This window comes from Ovis aries, chromosome 1 (assembly GCF_016772045.2).
Source record: "Ovis aries strain OAR_USU_Benz2616 breed Rambouillet chromosome 1, ARS-UI_Ramb_v3.0, whole genome shotgun sequence".
Taxonomy (NCBI): Eukaryota; Metazoa; Chordata; class Mammalia; order Artiodactyla; family Bovidae; genus Ovis; species Ovis aries.
Window position 1 is genome coordinate 219,445,952 of NC_056054.1, and position 16,254 is coordinate 219,462,205.

Genomic DNA, 16,254 nt, shown 5'->3' on the forward strand with positions numbered 1-16,254 from the left:
CCTATTCAGAAATTATTGCACCATTAGAAAAAAAAAATCACTGTTTCCCCCTCTATCTAAACTGCCATGTCATTTTACTATAGTTAGAAATCATTACTTAGATGATGCAACATATATCTACCAATCTTTGGACAGTCAGCTTTTACAATGATGATAGTTGATATGTTTATGATCCCATTAAACATTTTCTTATTCTTCCATCATTTAATTTTAAGTCATAAAAGGAAAAGTTCACTATGCAAAAACATTTTCTGTTCTCTTAGAAATAATGATTTGTAAAGAGAGATTTTTGCAGTACATTCATGTAACATGAAGGCTTTACTTAAACCTGAGTGTGATTGTTGCATGTCCAACTCTGCAACCCCACAGACTGTGTCCCCTCAGGCTCCTCAGTCCATGGAATTTTCCAGGTAATACTGGAGTGAGTTGCCATGCCCTCCTCCACGGCATCTTCCTGACCCAGGGATTGAACCCATGTCTCTTGCATCTTCTGCTCTGGCAGGCAGATTCTGTACCCCTATGCCACCTGGGAATCCCTTTAATCCTGAAGGAATGTGCATAAATCTTCTTGAACTTCACTTTCTGGCTAAGGAGTAAGAGTGGCTCTGGACTCAGAGTGGGTCCAGATTCCGGCTCTAATATTTGTCCACTGTATGACTGTTCCCAATAGCGTTGCTACATAACAAAAAACGTCAAAATCTGGTAGTTTAAAAACAACGGTTATTTTATTGTCTCAGTTTCAGAGGGTCACAGATTTGGGACAGGCCTGGAAAGGTCGTTCTGGCTCCACCCGTGCAGTTGTAGTCAGATAGCAGCTGGAGGTAGAGGACAGAGGGGAATGGAGCTGCTGGGACTAGCCAAGCACACCTCACTCTCTGTTTGTGATCTCAACATTGCCCAGAAGGTCTCTCATTCAGGCTACTTCGGACTTCCTCAAAGCATACTGGTCTCGGGCAGGCAGACTGGCAGCATTTCACCTCAGGGCTCCATTGCAAGTGTTCCAGTGATCAAGGTGGGTACTGCATCTACTTTCTGGACCTAGCCTTGGAAGTCACTCACTGTCACTTCTGCCACATTCTGTTAGTTTCATCAGAGTCCCAAACCCATCCAGATTCAAGCAGAGGAATTAGACCTCCTCTTTTCCCATGGAGATGGCAAAGTTCAGCAAGAACATGTGGAAAAGGAGGCACTGCTGGAAAATAAAATCTTTGGAAAATACAGCATCTATGGAAAATAAAATCTGCCTCAGTGCGCTTGGTAAAGTTAGCTAACGTTTTTGTGCCTCAGTTTCCTTATCTATCAAATAAGTATAATATATGGCCCTTCACAGTATTCTTGAGGTTTAAAGGAGTTAATTTAGTTTAGCTGCTCAGAACAGTGCAAGATGTCGTTTTCATATATTTTATTTTAAATTTAATTTAAAATTTAGATTTTAGCCCTTTCCGGCGGTGACGACCTCCTCACGAGAACATGCCTCTCGCAAACGATCTTCTTCATCCCTCTCCAGAAGAGGAGAAGAGGAAACACAAGAAGAAGCACCTGGTGCAGAGCCCCAGTTCCTATTTCATGGATGTAAAATGCCCAGGATGCTACAAAATCACCACCGTCTTTAGCCTTGCACAACAGTAGTTTCGCGTGTTGGCTGCTCTACCGTCCTCTGCCAGCCTACAGGAAGAAAAGCAAGGCTTACACAAGGATGCTCTCTCAGACGGAAACAGCACTAAAAGTACCTTGTATCAAGATGAACGGGAAATCATCCCAGTAAACATGTTTTTGATAAAAAATAAAATAAAATAAAATTTAGATTTTATTATCATTAGTATCTTCAGGTCTCAATTCAAGTATCACTTCTTCTGCGGAGCTTTCCTACTATTCACAGTGACTTTTCATTCTCTCTTCAAGCTTACTATGACTTCATATTGCTTCTTTTCTAATCTACAGATTGTGGATTAGAGATTGTATTGTAATTGTTCAGTTCAGCTCAGTTCAGTTCAGTCTTTTAGTCGTGTCCAACTCTTTGATTGTATTGTAATTCTATGTTCACAGGCCAAGATCCTGCAGTGTAAGCTGAACTTTCAGGAGCAGGAAACAAAATGGTTGCTCAGAAACACAGGTTTGTTTATCAGGGATTGACTTGGACCAAATTACAGGCTCAAACAGCAGCAATGAAAATGTAGATTTTAAAAGACGGTGAAAACAAGGTAGGAGAACGCAATATAAAGAAGGTAGGATGGACACAGGTAATGAGTGTCTGACTTCCACTTGGGTTTACCCTTCCACCAAAGCTTTAACGGTTACAATTGCCTTAATAAGGGGTTGTAGGAGATGGTGGGATTTACAGATGAGAAAACAGAGGAGTAAGTTGAAAGCTTTGGGCTCCAACAGCTAGAAAGTAGATGAAATTGGTTGTAATACACTAGCTAAAATTCAGCTAGCTTTCTTATCACTGTAATTTCACATTTAAAGTGTCCATAATTAAAAACATTTGCTGAAAGAAAAATTCATTTGAGAATGAACATAAGCTTTGAGCCTATAAACGATATAAATCTGCAGCATTCTATTCATTTTAGAAGATTAAATCAACATTAATGTCAAACAAATACAGCAAAAATGTCTGTCCTCAGGTATCATATAGAAATCTACAAGATCCTGAGTAATGAGGAAGACTGCCAGTGCCTTTACCAACAAGAATGTACTTGTAAGTCATAGAATAGTCATGCAAAATCATGTAGGACTTGGTCTCCTGAACCAAGAGTAATCATTTAAATCCAATAAAATAAGAAACTCATAATACATTAAAATTTCAAAAAGCCATTTGTGAATAATACAGCTCTAGAATTTTCTTTTTTTTTTTCCTACAGAGCTCAGAAATGTTTAAAAATGAATCTTGCAGTTGAACCCTAGGAATGTCAGATCTCAGAAACAACAGACAAAGAAACTCTAATTAGCTGTGATGAATGTTGATTATAGAGCACGGATATAACAATGATTACAAAAGAAAAAAAAGAGGTGATGCATCAGGCCCACATACCAAGTGTGGTTGTGTAATTAGTGAAATTTAATCACAGTAGGCAAATGTGATGTTTTAGTATCTGTACCATTTTGCGGATTTGCAGGCAGAACTTTTGTATTTGGAAAATACAAAAGGAATAAAAGCATCTCTTTTTAATATGCTGTATCTTTAAACCATTTAATACATGAAGGTCCTTTCTTCTTGTTCTTTTTCCACCTCCTCCCCAATCCCCACAGAAAACCTATTTATTTCTTTTTCAGCAAACACTCAGTACTATTGCCTTATGAGGCTGTTCTTTACAGAATGTCTCTAGCTCATTAAGGTTAATAGGAGATACACATATGCTCATAGAGAAAAAAATAGGCTCTGTTTTATCTGGTATCTTTGAATTTAAAGATATGGCACCTCATTTGAGTTTCTAAAGAAAACAGAATATAGCAGCCATGCCTAAAGATGAAGCCAGGAATAGAATTTACACTCTCAGGTTCTGTGACATCAGCCAAAGCTTTGCTGGTTCATGAAGTGAAGGTGCCAGTCACTCAGTCGTGTCTAACTCTGCGACCCCATGGACTGTAGCCCACCACCTCCTCTGTCCACGGAATTCTCCAGGCAAGATTACTGGCATGGGTTGCCATTTCCTCCTCCAGGGGATCTTCCTGATACAGTGATCAAACCCAAGTCTCCTGTATTGCAGGCAGATTCTTTACTATCTGGGCCACTAGGAAGCCTGTGGGTTCATGAATAAATCCAAAAAATATAAAAAGTCCCTTGGCCAGCTGAACTCCCACAAAATATTCAGTAACCTGTTAAGAGGTCACAGGGTTTATCCTGAATGAGGGTCTGTCTTGCAGCTTGCCATCTTTTGATTTCCTGATTAAGTGATGGATGAGAAGAGGTCACCCAGGCAGTACCGAACCAAAAAAAAAAAAGAATTTTTAAAACCCTCACAGAAACCTTGGCTGGCCCACATTATTCCCAGCAAGAGATTTCTGCTTTGCACTGATTACTTATAAAACCTTTTCCCTAAGCAAATCTTTTTTTTTTTTTTAACTAATGTTGTTCTATAATTAGGTATTTTTTCTGGAATTAGGAGCAAACATGAAAAAAGCTGTTTTTGAAATACATTTGTAAAAGGTATGTGAGTTATCACTGGTGAAGTTGGATTAAACTACATAATTTATCATTACAACTGTGTATATATGCTTGCCCTGGATATTCCACTTAACTATAATAAAATAGAGAAATAACATGAGTCATTAGAAGGTTTCACAGACACACACACATCTTATACATTAGTACTTTGTGTAGTTTCTTTAACATGTATACATTATCATTTTTCTAGACTCAATCTGATACAATGCAAATTTATTCACCGATATGGTAATTTTGCCTAAGATATTCAGAAATCCATCATCCTGCAACTTTAACTGTAGGAAAGTTTCTCTTTGATGACAAAACTGAACCAAGCAAAATAGAACCCTATTCCCAACAGCCTCATGGCGAAACCTGGTTGGAGTGGGAGGCAATTCAAACTAAGTAAGCCAAATGAGTCACTTGGAGATCACTGGATGGGCAAATGGCAGAGGGAGATTGGGGTGAGAGGAGAGTTATCAAGAAGAAGGTGCCAAGAAAAAGCTGGTGGTTATAGAAGACACTGGTCAGTTCAGGGACTCAGAGAAAACTGGTTTGTCAGACAACCAGCTACAAGTACTATTCACAGAGGAGGGAACAATAAAGTTCCAGAAATAACATTAAGAATGAATGAACTCTTTATACATCAGTTACACTTTAAAAAAAATGAATGAATTCTGACAACACTTACACCAAAGTGAAAAATCTTCAAGCCATCTGTTTTGACTTCTTAAAATCATAGGTACCAGGATGGGCCCCAGATAAAGGGCTTAATGGAACACAAACCTCTACGAAGAATTTAACTGTCATAGCAAATGCATGTTTTTGTTGGCTGATAAATCAACAGAGGGATAAAGAAGCTTTACAATTTAAGAGCTGACGTAAATTGCTGTGCTGTGATGGCAACTGAAATGTGTAAGAGTTTTTTCTAATAATCTGCAATTACCCACTTTACTGGTATCCTCTGGATGTTTAAATATGAGGGTGAGAATGAAAGCTCTGTTTTATCATAATGCCTTTCAACATTCTCACCTTCAGCTACAGTAATATGGCATAAGATAAAAGAGAAATGGCACAAAATCTTCTACGCCACCTTTAGAACTATTAAATGTGAAGAACAGCTTTTCAGTAATTTGAGAGCTTTTCATGAACCATGGTTTCAGTGCCTTGACAGTGTGAGAGGGCTGAAGAGGACAGCTTGCTGGGGAGGAATGCTCCCAAGCAGGAAGAACATGAGATCACCAGGAGGATGGATTGGACAGAGTTTCTGTACTCAACTTAGAAGACAACCAAGGGCAAAAATAACACCATGGCCATTTCCAAGGTAAGAGAAAATGAGACTCTGTTTTCTGAAAGAATCTGCTATTTAGAGAGTGAAGGATAAGTGAGTACTTGGATTGAAAAGCAAGGTCAAGCTAATAAAAGCAGTAAGTGGAAATTGTCACTCAGCTTAAAAAATAGCACCTAGATTTCAAGCCAAATTAAGGGTAAATTCTAAAGCTACCCCTGCCAAAGCCAAACTCTAAAGAAAGAAAGAAAGAAAATCAGATTCCCTATGACCCCTCTCTAGCTAGCTTTAGTTTTCTTCCACAGTTACAGCATAATATGGCTTTAAGAATAAATGGTATTCAAAGCACTGTTTGCATAAGGATTCACACTTGCATTATAGTAATCCTGGCAAGCTGCTATGATCCAGACATTCCAAGAGGGAAAATGAAATCCGCTGACATTAAGTGCTTGTGGTCACCTAGCTGGTAAGCAGAGATGTTAGGATGGAAGCCCAATAGGTCTTCAAACACTCAGTGTAATGGCACTTTAAATGCAGTCAGATTTTTGTGCTCTGTTAAGTATATATTCTTTCAGTGCTATCCAAATTGATCATAATTTTTTTTTAATCTTTATCAACATCTGTCTGATTTCTCTGACCCTGTGATTCTTGGTTAATTGTCCCCTACTCAGTCTAAGGCAAAATCCTTCTCTGATCCTGTTGTTTCAAGCCAAGGTTACAGTGAACTGCTAAGAGATGTTTTGGGCTTTTTGGCCAAAAGTAACAGTGCAGAGGCAAAGACAATAGGAACCACAACAATGAAAACAAATCTTCCAAATGAGGAAAATAAAACATTAAACTGCCACAGTAACAGGACTGCAGAGAAGTCAGGGGATTGGAGTCAGGACAATCAGAGGTTAGAGCCTAGCACTGAAGACCAGAAAAAAAAATATCTGGAATCTTCAAATTTGAAATAAAACAGTGAATTTCAAAGAATAAAGGCATGCATATAGTAAGACCTAATTTCCATTTACCATAACCATATGTCCCTAAAGGAGAACCAGGGAGAAGCAGCAATTTGGCAAACATATCTTTCGTGTTTAAGCATCAATTTTGATTTGTGATAGATACATGTCTTTCAGATATTACATTTTTCATAAGTAGAATGATCAGGAAAATAAACTCTCTAAGCTGTTTATGAGCTAAATTCTATTTTGACATCTAAAATAGAGAAGAATTTCAATAAAAGATCTTAGATAAAAGGAAAAAAAAAATTAGACACTGCGCTTAGTTCATTTTATTTAAGGACCAGAGTCTCTCAAAAACAGAATCAACTACAATTTGGCATATCACAGATCCCAATTTAAATTACTTTTATAAAAAGGAACAAACGACCTAGACTAAACACTTATACAGGCGGGCACACACACCACTAGTAGAGCAGACCAAGGCTGGGAGAAGAGACTTGCTTTTCTGAAGCTTGGGAAGTAAGAAGTGCCTCTCACCTTTCCCCTACAGTTGCATCTCCCAAATGGCAAACCTGCTATTGATCCTGACATCCTGTCTGGTGCCCGGAAGCTAAAATTCGAGTAATTACTGCTGGTGGTTGACGAGTCCTGTTTGGGTGAAGGGAGGGCGCTAGATTGAGATCATTATCCAACAGCTTGCCATTCTTTAAACTGCTGGTCAACCTGTATGTCTTTGAAATGAAGCATCTAAAGCATTTTAATTGCTGAGAAACTCTTGGTATAAAAATCACCTCCTGATAGGTAGGCAAATTAGTTCACTTTCTCAGACACTTTGTAACTATCCTTCCCTTCCATCTCCTCCCTCCACTCTGCCCCCTCCCGATTCTATGAATCCCCTCCTGTTGGGGACAGTGATAACCATAAAACCTGTCTCATGAAAATATTAATGAACTTTCTATTTTCCTTTCATGCTTTTAGTTTGTTGATACAATAAATAACTGTCTCACTCCTGCTTTTAGAAAGAGAAACCAAGGGATCTCCCAGTTTACCTCTTTTATGGGCTGTCTTGAAACATCTGTGCCTTGAAAAGTAGACTCGTTCACAAAATTTATCATCAGGAAATTGAAACATGTGCTGAACCCTCCAATACAAGATATGCCCAAACATATAATTCAATTCCCCAGGTTTGGGGACCACTTGGGTGAGGAATTGATTTTTTAGGATCTGTACTCTCTGTCACATGAATTCCTCCCACCATCACCAATTTCACTATTGACACACTCATGGTTCATTGTGCATCACTCTTGTATTGTAATAAATTGCTCATGGATTTAAAAAATTAGAAATAACATTGCTTCGTTCTCTGGTTACTTTTTTTTTTTCTACTTTCTCTTCCAGCCCTCATTCTCTATTATATCTCTCCATTACATCTCTTTACATCTCCAGAAACTTCATCAAATTCTTTTTAAGCTGACAGCTGTTTCTATAATTTTCTATAAAAATACATTCTTAAGTCACCAAGAGCCTTCTGATTGTGAGCCCAGTGGCCTCCTCCACTGTAATTTGCCTTGAGCCAGACTAGGTAAAAAGGATTCTGAGATGATGCCAAGTTCTCCCTGGGATACAACACTGCCTCTTTGTCTCCATCTTTTCAATCTGTCATTTCTATTTTACTCTTGATTTCCACACTAATTGCGCTTAAAAGGCATTTGCATATTATCATTCTCTTGCTCTGACACCATCAGTAACTCACCCTCTATCACTACATCAGAACTATACTCCCCTTATTGCCTCACATGAACCTCCATCAGTTTGTGGACAGAAGCTGAGGGCTCAATTTAAACAAGATTAACCTGGCACCTTAGGTTGTTCCCTGTGAAGAATGAGAATATATAGTATATGAGAAGAGATGTAATATTCTTTATTTGATTTCAGTTGTATTTATAGTTAATGTCAAGTTTCAGGTTATAATGTATTAGAACTTTAGTCCTTACAAACAAAAAAATAAATTGCTTGAAGGGAAAAAAGTTTTGTAACAGTTGGAAGTATTCATAACCTCATTCTGGTGACAAATATTTCTTATGGTTTTCCCCAATCACCTTGTTTAGAAATGCACTGATGGCATTGATCAGATGCAAAGCTCCAAACTACTGGTACCTGCGTCTGTGGTTATCACATATAACATAGGGACATGGCTACCATTATGAACTCAGCTTATTTGTTAATACTTCATTAGTTTCATATTAATATTTCTTCCTTGAAGCCTAACCCACAGAGAATTTCATTACCACTACCATTCAGGTGTCAAATCCCTTTCTAAAACACAACAAAGGAAAATCTTTTATAAAAGTGGATCTTTAGTTTCGCAGACAAAAGAGACCATAAAAAAGGAAGATTAAATCTTCATCATCTTAACTCACAAAGCAAATGCATAGGGAAATAGCATTATTCACCATTTAAACTGCCTAATTAGTCTTGGGAGTTTTTTTAGTCTGCCCAAAGTAAGGGAATTCTACACCCAGTTATAATGCTAAATGCCCAAAAAGTAGATTTAAGTAAATCCTTCACTGAAAGAAATAAATCACTTCTGTGCTGAGGAAGCTCTATTAAGATAACATCTGAAAGATCTATTGAGCCCTGAAGTGAAATACATACATTTTTAAGAGGATAAACATAGGGAAAATGTCTGTCGTGCTCTATGGTGAATCAGTTCAGTTCAGTTCAGCTCATTTCAGTCGCTCAGTCCTGCTGACTCTTTGCGACCCCATGAATCACAGCATGTGAGGCCTCCCTGTCCATCACCAACTCCCGGAGTTTACCCAAACTTATGTCCATCGAGTCGGTGATGTCATTCAGCCATCTCATCCTCTGTCTTCCCCTTCTCCTCCTGCCCCCAATCCCTTCCAGCATCAGGGTCTTTTCCAATGAGTCAACGCTTTGCATGAGGTGGCCAAAGTATTGGAATTTCAGCTTCAGCATCAGTTCTTCCAATGAACATCCAGGACTGATCTCCTTTAGGATGGACTGGTTATATCCACCCAAATGTTCAAGAGCTCCCTGATTTATTCTCAAGTAACAACCTTGAGTCTTTAAACATTGTTCATGATAGTCGAATGAGAGCATGCACAGGGTTTCAATATAAGATATCTGCTAGCAGACTTCCTTTTGAGAGTCACACATTCTTAAAGCCTCATTTACTTTCACAAACAGCATATGCTCACCACGTGGCACCATTCTTGTTAACACCGAAGTAGTAATTTGAGCTGAACAGCTTGGGAGCTCTGTTTATAATAATAATAGTATGTGATGTCAAGTCCTCAGGGTCTCAGATGTCAAAGGTGACCATGAACATAAATGCAAATTCCCAAAATCTGCTCTGCTGGGAATATTATTCTTAGCAAGCCCAAGGAAGCCAATAGAAATACAAATGCTTAGTCTCCAGCTTCAAATAAGTTCAGGAATTGTCCTTCCAAATTTACTGCATCACCTTCATCTGGTTCTAATGTACACACATGTCTAGTGAATTAGTTCCCCTTGGGGGAAAATTTTGTTGTCTCAAGAGCTTGAGATTTTCAATGAAGTGCCAATGATTTTATACAAATTGTTGAAAGTTTTATATTACAACTGTTCTCTTCCTTTCATATGAGCCGACTGTTTACTTTTTGAGTACCTTCAAACCTTCTAGCATTTCAGGATAATGTTTAAAACATGGCATTATTAAGAAACTTTAAGATTGCAGCTGTGAAAACAGACCTATGTCATTATAATCAGTGAGAAAGTCCCTTAAGTGGGATTTCAGAATATAAAAGGAGCCCGTGCAGAGAACTGGCAGGGTAAGAGCCAAGGAGTGAAAAGAGGGGAAAAAAAGTGAGGGTGGGGGGAATCCATCAAGCAAAGAAAGGGGGTGTTTCTATTCTTGACAGCCCATTTTTAAAAATGTAAGTAATTCAGTATTTGAGTAGAAGACTTCGTTCATGAGGGAGAATATATAGTTACTCACTGCATTGGCTTGCATAATCATTTTATATATTACATCTATTAAAGCACTGATTTCTTTCTATTCCAAATGGCTATTTGCTTATTTGCTTATCTGTTTTTCTTATAGACTGTGAGCTATTCAAGTGTCTTAACCCTACTATATGTATCTTACAAACTAGGACCTAGTACATTGCAGATACTCAAATTTTGTGGTTAAATAAAAGATAAAGACTAGAAATAGTAATGAAAACACATTTTTGGTCAGACTATGATGCAGAAATGGGAAAATATTTAGGGAAGGAAAACTATTCCATATTAGCACTGTATTAATGGAAAGAAATATCCAATATACATTAACATGCTATAAAGTAAGATGACCACAAAAAAAAAAAAAAAAAGCAAATTACACAACACTGATTTGGGAATCCTTCATCTCTCGGGACAGGCAATAGTCCCAAAGTAAGTGTTTTTCCTCTTTGTCCTGATCTCCCAACTTTGCAGGTATAGAGAAGGTAGACAATTATATATTATTCGTGTGATATGGTTTTGTAGCTTGGTGTCCTGATAAGTGAAGATAAAACACTTAGAGGTCCTCCAGCAAGAATAGCTCAGATAAACCCAAACTGGGTAAGAGGGATGAAATTCCAAAAAGGGGCTCAAAGGGACTGATGGACTGGTGACAGAGGTATCCTATTCCAGCTTGGCTCCAGGCAATGCCTCTCAAGTCTCTTACCCTGTCTTTTCTTGTAAAATTTGCCAGTTCTCTTCCTGTCTGAAAGGAATTTTCATCTCTCTCCTGAAGGTCTATAACCAGTATCTGCAACTCTTAACCTTCTCCCATCCTAAAACAAAATGCCTTCCCTTTAGTCTTTTTCTATTAAAACATTGTCCTTTTCTTTCTTATCCGTTTAATGCAAACTCCTTTATCTCCACTTCCACACCTCTGGCTTCTCTATCCCCTGGACTCTAGCTTCCAAATCCATCCCTCTACAGAAGCTGCCATCCTGACTTCCAATGGCTTTCCAATTGTCAGTTTATGAACACCTTTAGTCCTCATTGTATTGAAAGTTTGATATTGTTGATCCCTTCTTCAACCACTGTTAAAAAGAGCTGGTAATAATAGGCTGCTGCTGCTGCTACTAAGTCGCTTCAGTCGTGTCCGACTCTGCGCGACCCCACAGACGGCAGCCCACCAGGCTCTGCCATCCCTGGGATTCTCCAGGCAAGAACACTGGAGTGGGTTGCCATTTCCTTCTCCAATGCATGAAAGTGAAAAGTGAAAGTGAAGTTGCTTCGTCAAGTCTGACTCTCTGCAACCCCATGGACTGCAGCCTACCAGGCTCCTCTGTCCATGGGATTTTCCAGGCTAGTTACAGACTAATGTAAATAAAGTGCTTAATACAGCTTTTTGCATATAGTATGGACTCCTTAAAAATGTTTACTGATGTTATTGTATTAATATTTTCCTCAGTTGCCCTTGTGAGTTCTTCTGTGTCTCCTTTTAAATGCCAGCATCCCTTACCCAGTGTCCTGATCATCTACACACTGTTGCTGGGTAATCTTACCAGTCTTTTGATTTCAACAACTATCACATTATGACTCTCACATCTATATCTCCAGTCCAGTGCCCTTGCTGTTGTTCAGTAGCTGAATCATGTCTGACTCTTTGTGACCTCATGGACTGTAGCACACCAGGTTTCCCTGTCCTTCACTATCTCCTGGTGTTTGCTCAACGCATGTCCACAGAGTCGATGATGCCATCCAACTATCTCATCCTCTGTCGCCCCTTCTCTTTCAGCTCTCAATCCTTCTCAGCAGCAGGGTCTTTTCTAATGAGTCAGCTCTACGCATAAGGTGGTCAAAGTGTTGGAGTTTTAGCTTTAGCATCAGTCCTTCCAATGAATATTTAGGATTGATTTATATGTATACATCTAACTCCTGAGGGAGATCCCCATTTAAATTGGCAATATGTCATTGAAGAATAAAATCACTCCCAACTGAGAAAAGGCTGCTAACTTCTCTATGGTTATTTCTGTCTTTCTTCAGGTGACTATCAACTTCCTGTAAGCCAGCTCAATGTCTCATTCATTCTTGGGTCTCTCAGAAACAGTAGAGGGCTCCCAGACAAACTGCAGCCACAAATCAAATTCTACAATTATCAACGTAGAAGGTTTACTTTAATGGGAAATCATATTTATCCCCTCCATGGAACAACAGACTGATTCCAAATCGGGAAAGTAGTAATACAAGGCTGTATATTGTCACCCTGCTTATTTAACTTATATGCAAAGTACATCATGAGAAATGCTGGGCTGGAAGAAGCATAAGCTGGAATCAAGATTGCCAGGAGAAATATCAATAACCTCAGATATGCAGATGACACCATCCTTATGGCAGAAAGTGAAGAACTAAAGAGCCTCTTGATGGAAGTGAAAGAGGAGAATGAAAAAGTTGGCTTAAAACTCAACATTCAGAAAACTAAGATCATAGCATCTGATCCCATCACTTCATGGCAAATAGATGGGGACACAATGGAAACAGTGGCTGACTTTATTTTTGGGGGCTCCAAAATAACTGCAGATGGTGATTGCAGCCATGAAATTAAAAGAAGCTTGCTCCTTGGAGGAAAGGTATGACAAACCTAGACAACATATTAAAAAGTAGAGACATTACTTTGCAAACAAAGGTCTTTCTAGTCAAAGCTATGATTTTTCCAGTAGTCATGCATGGATGTGAGAGTTGGACTATAACGAAAGCTGAGCACTGAAGAATTGATGCTTTTGAACTGTGATGTTGGAGAAGACTCTTGAGTGTCCCTTGGACTGCAAGGAGATCTACCCAGTCCATCCTAAAGGAAATCAGCCCTGAATATTCATTGGAAGGACTGATGTTGAAGCTGAAACTCCAATACTTTGGCCACCTGATGCCAAGAACTGACTCATTTGAAAAGACCCAGATGCTGGGAAAGATTGAAGGCAGGAGAAGGGAACGACAGAGGATGAGATGGTTGGATGGCATCACAGAATCTATAGACCTGAATTTGAGTAAACTGCAGGAGTTGGTGATGGACAGGGAGGCCTGGCGTGCTGCAGTCCATGGGGTCACAAGGAGTCAGATATGACTGAGGGACTGAACTGAACTGAACTAAACCCCACCTCACAAATGTCCCTGTACAGACTGTTACATTTAGTCCTGATTTCTTTCACAAGGAAGTGTCTGGAATATTTCAATAATGAAAAAAATACATGTTAAGTGGATAGTGACTAAAATTTAGAGATAAGAGCATACTGTTAAATTTAGAAATCAGATGAAATTTTAGAAAAGGTTTGAATAATAATATACTCTATTAAAAGCATGATTTGCTGGTTATTTTTAAAATAACCCAGGGAAACAGGAACTTCTAAAAATTTCACAGCAGCCTGGGACTTGAAAAAAAATAATAAAGTGCTGGGGTTGCTACATCTGAAGCCATCACATCCATGGCTCCATGTCAATTTATAATGGTAAATGTGCCACAGAAACAAATTTGTCATGGGAATTTTCACAGCAATAAATATCACAGTCTGGTGTCAGTAGATGGAGTTATGGATCACACCCTCACAAGTCTTAGGCCTAGTCTGTGGAATGTGACATGTGTAATGCACATTAGCTGAGACCTCAAATCTTTTCATGCTTCACAAACAAGACCAGATTGGCTGCATTGCAAAGTATATTTGCTGCAACACAATAAGTTGTCCTCGCAAATCACACCCCAGCTGATTGTGAAAGACAAATTAGCTGAAATCAGATCTTCAAGCCAATGTGATACAGTGGGAATGGGGATCAATATTAAAGTCACTGTGATCCACAAAACATAATCTTCTCCATCACTCAAAGGCATGAAACCACTTAAATGAAATATGACTTACTAAGAGTATCATTAATTAAAATATAAAGTATTAGAAACTCTAGGTTCCCAAAGTGGGATACTACTGTCCTCTAATGTTAAAGTTTTATAGTTGTGGCTATTATCTAACATCTCTCTTGTGCTTCCTTCTCTTCTCTTCCCTCATCCTCCTCGCCTGAGAAATATAACTCTTTATTTCACTCGATTAGGGATGATCTCAATGAAGCATCGTTTTCTGGTTCAGTTCAGTTCAGTCGCTCAGTCGTGTCCGACTCTTTGCAACTCCATGAACTGCAGCACGCCAGGCCTTCTTGTCCAACACCATCTCCCGGAGTCCACCCAAACCCATGTCCATTGAGTCGGTGATATCATCCAACCATCTCAGCCTCTGTCATCTCCTTCTCCTGCATTCAATCTTTCCCAGCATCAGGGCATCCCAGCTCTATCACACCTTATTTTACCCTCATGATTCTGAGAGACTGGTATCATTTGCATGTCAGTATTATGGATTGCAAATGTGAGGCTCAAGGAACCTAAGTAACACAAACACATTTCAGGAGTAAGCAACAGAGTGAGAAAGTGAAGGAGGAGGAGCAGTTAATCATGACTAGATAAATTCAGCCCAGTTCAGTTCATTTGCTTAGTTGTGTCCGACTCTTTGTGACCCCATGGACTGCAGCATGCCAGTGTTCCCCGTCCGTTCCCAACCCCCAGAGCTTGTTCAAACTCATGTCCATTGAGTCAGTGATGCCATCTGCCATCCAGCCATCTCATCTTCTGTCGTCCCCTTCTCCTCTCACCTTCAATCTTTCCCAGAATCAGGGTCTTTTCAAATGAGTCAGTTCTTCGCATCAGGTGGCAACAGTATTGGAGTTTCATCTTCAGCATCAGTCCTTGCAATGAATATTCAGGACTGATTTCCTTTAGGATTCACTGGATTCAATGCAAGGATTCCCTTACATTTCAAGAGACTCTCAAGAGTGTGCTTCAACACCACCGTTCAAAAGCATCAATTTTTCGGTGCTCAGCTTTCTTTATAGTCCAACTCTCACATATACATGACTACTGGAAAAACCAAAGCTTTGACTAGATGGAACTTTGTTGGCAAAGTAATGTCTCTGCTTTTTAATATGTCGTCTAGGTTGGTCATAACTTTCCTTGCAAAGAGTAAGTGTCTTTTGATTTCATGGCTGCAGTCACTACCTGCAGTGATTTTGGAGCCCAAGAAAACAAAGTCTCTTACTGTTTCCACTGTTTCCCCATCTATTTGCCATGAAGTGATGGAACCAGATGCCATGATCTTCATTTTTCAATGCTGAGTTTTAAGCCAGCTTTTTCACTCTCTTCTTTCACTTTCATCAAGAGGCTCTCTAGTTCTTCTTCACTTTCGGCCATAAGGGTGGTTTCATCTGCATATCTGAGGTTATTGATATAGACCTAGACAGTATATTAAAAAGCAGAGACATTACTTTACTGGCAAAGGTCCATATAGTCAAAGTTATGGTTTTTCCAGTAGTCATATATAGATGTGAGTGTTGGACCATAAAGAAGGCTGAGCACTGAAGAATTTATGCTTTTGAACTGTGGTGTTTGAGACTCTTGAGAGTCCCTTTAACTGCAAAGATATCAAACCAGCCAATCCTAAAGGAAATCAATCCTGAATATTCACTGGAAAGACTGATGCTAAAGCTGAAGCTCCATTACTTTGCCCATCTGGTGTAAAGAGCCGATTCATTAGAAAAAGCCCTGATGCTGGGAAAGCTTGAAGGCAAGAGGAGAAGGGAACGACAGAAGACTAGATGATTGGATGGCATCACTGACTCAACGGATATTAGTTTGAGCAAGCTCCAGGAGATGGTTAGGGACAGGAAATCCTGGTGTACTGCAATCCATGGGGTCACAAAGAGTCAGACATGACTGAGTGACTGAAAAACAACAAGCCATCCAATCTTTGTTGCTTTGTTATGGCAGTCCAAGCAGACTAATATAAGGGGCCACTGATTATAGGGCT

The 16,254-nt window shown here is 39.2% G+C and overlaps 1 protein-coding gene and 1 pseudogene across 1 annotated transcript in view; one reads left to right on the top strand and one right to left on the bottom strand.

The window, feature by feature from the left end:
* The window catches only part of LOC101114669 (EGF-like and EMI domain-containing protein 1), a 575,484-nt gene that overhangs the window by 244,877 nt on the left and 314,353 nt on the right, over positions 1–16,254 (bottom strand).
* LOC114113861 (small ribosomal subunit protein eS27-like) lies at positions 1,439–1,724 on the top strand (annotated as a pseudogene).